The sequence below is a fragment of the Cebus imitator genome, unplaced genomic scaffold (assembly GCF_001604975.1).
Source record: "Cebus imitator isolate Cc_AM_T3 unplaced genomic scaffold, Cebus_imitator-1.0 Scaffold283, whole genome shotgun sequence".
NCBI classification, from domain to species: Eukaryota; Metazoa; Chordata; class Mammalia; order Primates; family Cebidae; genus Cebus; species Cebus imitator.
Window position 1 is genome coordinate 1,737,745 of NW_016107598.1, and position 5,949 is coordinate 1,743,693.

The 5,949-nt window shown below is 34.6% G+C and overlaps 1 protein-coding gene across 4 annotated transcripts in view; it reads right to left on the reverse strand.

Moving 5' to 3' along the window:
• Window positions 1-5,949, reverse strand: part of SLC4A4 (solute carrier family 4 member 4) — a 496,548-nt gene that overhangs the window by 371,521 nt on the left and 119,078 nt on the right. The gene's annotated exons all lie outside the window — the stretch shown is intronic.

The window sequence follows — 5,949 nt, forward strand, 5'->3', positions numbered from 1 at the left end:
TGAGAAATCGAAGCTCAGTGTACAGCCCATTAGAGAAAAAGCCAGAGAATTCCAAGCCCCAGAATAGTAACAATAGAGATAAGAAACTCAAAATTTCAGGGGAAATTAGATAATTTTAAAATTAGACCTAAATCATTCTTTCAGATGGAAGACAGAAAGCTGGAATGACTCTTTGAGGGCAGACACACTTACACAAGCAAAGGTTGGAAGATTAGATTTTCTTAGATGGCATCTAAGTTGTCTTCATATACAGCCAGTGAGACATCCTGACAGTTGGCTGGCTTCCTTAGGAAGGGAGCACTGAAATCATCTCATCCATGAATTTGGTTGTAAATCTTACAAGCCTCATCTTAGGTAACTCTAAAACAAGTTCCTGGTTTTTACTGTCTAAGTTTCCTTAGCTGCCAGAGCTAAAACTCATTTCTGCACAACTTCAGGCCTGAGAATCATCACCATGTGGCTCTGATAAGGTCCATGAAGCATTATAACCTCTTCACTAACAAAAAAAAAAAAAAAAGATAAATTCAAGTGACACTATACTAATGTGTTTACTCCCAACTTATGGGGGATGTGACTTTGAATTGCCAAATGTTCTGTCTTCTTAGCAAGTGAGATTTGTGAAAAATCTGTCCACCAAAGCTCCAACTCTTCAGGTTCTTGCTGAGATTCACTGGGGAGCTGTGAAACATACCCACGTTTTTAAAACTTCAGGATGCAGCAACATTAAGGTCACTGCTAAAAACTGGTATATTCTCAATTAAGATGGACAGAAATTTATTGTTAGTAGTTTGTGTTTCAGACCCAAAGTACCCTTCTACCTCCTGGTAAAAACCACCTCATGAATGGTGTGAGCTATCATATACCATTTTGATGTCTTAATTTTGCAAATTGTTGGAGTTTCACAGGTAATATATAAAAACTTCTAAATGTTAAATAAAGCCTGGTGATGACAGATCTAAATTTACAGAATACAGAATCATAGGAGAGTCACTATGTCTTTATACTGTTAAAAGCAAATAAAAGATAAATCTTTTCTGAATCACTGCCCAAAGCCTAAAATCTGTAGGAGTAAGTAAAGGAAAAGAGGAAAGGCAATTATAAAAAGAAAAACTGTTTTGTGAAGGTGTTTTGTGGTAAAAGTATATGCAGTCACCCTGGCATACAAAGATATTATTTGAAAGCAATCTAACAACCACATGGATGTGTGCAAATGAATAAATGTTGCCAAGACAAATTACAAAGAAAAACATTCTGAATGTGAGTTTTCTTTGTCATATTTTGGCTCAAAATCTTTTCATATTTTTCAGACAATTCTTTGGAAATTCTGAGTAGCAAATATTTTTTCTCTATCACTTTTCATCTTTATAACTGCAGCCGTATGTCTCCAGTTCAGCTCACTTAGACAACTTCTTATTGAGTACCTACTCTGTGTCAGTCCATGCTAAGGACTGATGACATAAAAAATGAATAAGATACAGTTGCTTCACTGAGGAGATTACAGACCACTGAGGTAGGAAAGTATATAAACATATCTTTACACAGCTTCAATCCCCAAGAAATACACTTTAAAAGATTTAAAAGAGATTCTTCTGATCATTTTGTTTACACAGTGTTCGTGGTAACAAGAAGAAAGCTTTCTCCTTCATTGGGTTAATTTCCCTAAGATTTTCCTTGGGTTAAGGGTGGGGAATGGAATCAGAGATGGAGAAATAGAAACCAAAAATAAGTGAGATACAATCGATAAGAAAATGTTTCCTGAGAAATTACCAAAGATTACGCATTTTAACACATACAATGCATTGCCCACAAACTAAAGTTGCTCAGAGAAGATATTTAACCTCTTCAACATTTCTGGCAACTATTACTTTGGTTCTAGAAATATATTAAGTATGTTTAAGTCATCATGTTTTTTGACAGTGATTGCATAAATGCTGTGATTTCTCCTTAAATTAGATAATGGCTATTAAACAGCCAAGAAGGATAATCCTAAACATACGCTTGCTTACTGTCTAGAAAATTATATATTTTCAGGTTTGCAGCATCTGCTGGCCCAAAGGAAGGAATCAATGACCTTCCCTACAATACCAGCAGTGCCCAGGCCAACACGCAGGTGAGCTCAGCCAGCACCAAGGGGTGCTCAGATGGGCACCCAATTGGAGTCCACACTGGTAGTTACAAAAAACACCAGAACCATGTGATACCATTGCCAGCATGGCAGGCTTCAAAAGACAGGCAACTAAGGTGAAAAGCAAAAACTAAGGTGAAAAGCAAAAGGAAAATAGAAATAAATATTGTCACAGGGTTATCCGCAAAAATGTATAAATGTTCAATTTTCAGAGACTTTCATGGACAGACCACAAAAAGTACTGGAACGGTCCCTCCAGATAACATACAACCAAATAAAAATAATAATAATGAAATAAAATACAGTGTTGGAGTCTCCTGAAAACTGTAAATAATAATTAATCCAAGAATACATCATAATTTATTTTTCCAATTTTTAAGCATAACTCACCACAATGGAAACATCAGCTACCTTGAAAACCTAGGTTTCTCACAATACTTAAGAAGGAAAAAGTAAATGGGTCTGAAAACCAGAGACTGAGAAAGTTGAGTCCAATTGATATGCAACTTCAGAGAACTAACAGATTGAAATGCTCTTAATTATCTGAAGAAAGATACAATAAAATGAAAATCTCCAAAATGCATTACACAGAGCTACTGGTACTCAAAAATTATGATATACCTTTATTAGCTGCAAAAATGTGATCTAAGTGTTGTATTCAAAAGAAGAAAAGAAAAGAAAGGTTTCAACTGCCTCAGCACCTGTGAACCTCAGACACCCTTCACTTGACCCTGTTCTTGCAACATCCTTGTAGAATTCTCTTTCTAAATGTGTCTGGCCTGTCTTCCCCAGTAGGCTGTTACACATTAGGGAGGCATGTGCCCAGCTGTTTCTTTCTCCCAAGATACTAACAGAGTGCTCAAAACAATAAATGACTATTAAACAAAATTGACACTGTTCATTTCAAAAGTTAGACATAACACATTGTAGCCAATAGCACACATAGTATGAGGGTCCTTTTGATCTGAATATTATATTCAGCATTGGGAAAAAAAATATGTGCCCTTGTTATATAAAGTAACTTACGTCATACTTATTCTGATCATGCAGAATAAACTACAAAGGCAAGAAAATTTGACACAAACTTTCTGAAGACTTTCAGCGTCGCATAAAGAACATAAAGCCATTCTAAAGATCAGGTTTCTAGTGTAATCAAATTTGTCTCTCATAACCGGATATTCCAGCTAATTTGCTAATTTTAGTCTGGAAACTCAAGAAAAAGAAAATGAGAAATATTCATCTCATGTCAAACCTTTGGTCATAGCTCAGGAATTACACTCAAGTGAGGGTCATCTGAATATCATCTAAGGTCCTCAAGAGATGGTATAAATGTCATTCCTAGAACCCAACTTAATTAGGTTAACTTGCTTTTCATATAATCATAAAAAGGAAGGTAATTTAAAATAGAAGAGTCCAGACAACAACAATAAAAGCAAAGGCCACAATAGGCGAGAAAGCCATAATTAATAAATCATTAAATGAGATTACGAGATTTTAATACCAAAAACAGGTTTACTTCTATACATTCTAATATAGGCCCCTTTAAATATAATGTGATAAATTATGTAATAACACATTTTATCTCTAATAATTTTTTCATTTTAGAGATATAATTAGCCAATAATATATCTGGTTATCTGTAATAGCAACATTGTTATATTATTATAATTTGTCAAAGGAGGAAAGCAGCTAGGTACAGCGGCTCAGACCTATAATCCCAGCACTTTGGGAGGCCAAGCCAGAAGGATGGCTTGAACCCAGAGGTTTGAGACCAGCCTGGGCAACATAGCAAGACCCTGTCTCTATAAAAAAAAAAAATTAGCTGGGCATGGTGGCACGTGCCTATAGTCCCAGCTATTCAGGAGGCTGACGTGGGAGGCTCACTTGAGCCTAAGAGGTCAAGACTGCAGTGAACTATGATTGCACTACTGCACTCCAACCTGGGCAACAAAATGAGCCCCTGTCTCCCCCAAAAAGAGGAGGAAAGTCTTCCAAACATTTCCCAAACTCAAATGAAAATAAAGAAAAAATATAATTCAAGCATTAATATTTTTCTACACACAGAAAATAAGCCTATATGCAGTTTTTAGAAGTACAAATTCACTGGGAAGACCATAAAGTAATTGATAAAGGGGAATGTGAAGTAGCAAATTTTGTGTTACTTCCAATACTTCCTTTACCACTTCAGAAAAATTATCATCTAAGATTATCTGATTTCAATATTTTAAAGTGTATTTCATAGTCAGGGACTTCATTTAGTTTTTTTGTAAACAAAAGAAAGTTAAATACCCACCAAATGTTGGGAAATCATAGTTGTAAGATCAACAGTAATTTGTACCTATAGATATACTTTCCCTTCAGGATACAGAAGCACACGCTAAAATTGTATCCTCACACAGGCTTACAGATCTTTAAATTTTTTCTAATTCTGAATTAATAAATGTAGAAATATTCTGTGCAGGAGGCCCATGTGTCTAGACATACTAAATCAGATGAAATATTTCCAGGAGACTTCAGACTAGTGTCAGTAAAACAAATCGTCACTTCTCATTTATTCAAGGGACCACAGTGTTTGGAATACAGCCAACGCCTTATTTCTTCTTATAGTCCTTTCAGTTGCCAGTATCTTATCTAACTTATGAGCAGGCATCACTTCAGAAATGATGACAAAATTAAAATTATTCAGTTGAGACAAGTGGTACTGTTCTCAATATATAATACAGCATTTGATTTTCCATTATTACATGAGATTAGTAGTACCATTATGCTTGTTTTACAGAAGAAGGGCACATGGATGTCAAGAGAATTCCACAAGACCACAGTCATAGTGGCAAAGTAATATCATCATCCAAGCTGATTCCAGAGCCTAAATACTTAGCCACTGCATGATTTGTCTTCAGTAGATAATTATGGTAGAGGAAATGAAACCCAAACCAATCACTAGGGTCAGAAACCTCTCCTTCTAAAATAATATTGACAATAATAATAAAGAATGTGAATTTCATGAGTGCAATGATTCCCACTACTGATATTAATGAGATTCATAGATTATTGACAGATTTCAACCCATATATTCAGCCCCAGGCCCTCAGTTATAATTCAGAGTTAACAGTTTGATCTTTCTTGCTTATCTTCTTATACATTTGTCAAGTCTATTATGTATTTATAAAGCATTGTACTCAAACTAAACAGTTTTGAACTCCACTGTATTGTACTATTTTATTCTTTATCAATGACCTGTTTTCAAATTACTGAAGTTGAACAAAATTTTCAAAATTATAGAAGGCTTCTTCCTAGCTAAGAACTTATAAAATTCTGACATTATAAGCTGATAATTCTTAACAGTTTGGGAGGCCATGAGCCTTTTGGAAATCTGAAGAAAACTGGATTGTAACCTCAAAATAAAATGGATATATGAATATATAATTTAAATGTGGCTATAATTTCATGAGGTTATTGAATGCTCACACCTCAAAGACCAACAACAAACTTCAGTTAAAGTACCCTAGTATTTTGGTCTTGTTTTCCATATTTAATGATTCTCTTATATTGCAATACTCCTTGAAATATCACACTTTCTCTAATTAGTTATAATCATGATCTTATTTGCAAAATTTCACAGAAATAAGGTCTTATTTACAAAGATTAAATTAGTATACAAACTTACAGGAAAATCACTACTTTGCTTACAGAAAGAACTATAGAGAGGCAAAGAATTATTCTCCTTTGAGTTCTATGAGTTCTTTGAGTTCTAATTATCCAAATGAGTTCTATGACATAGTCAATGAGCAATTTCCCACCAAAAAAAGGCTATCAGATTTTAT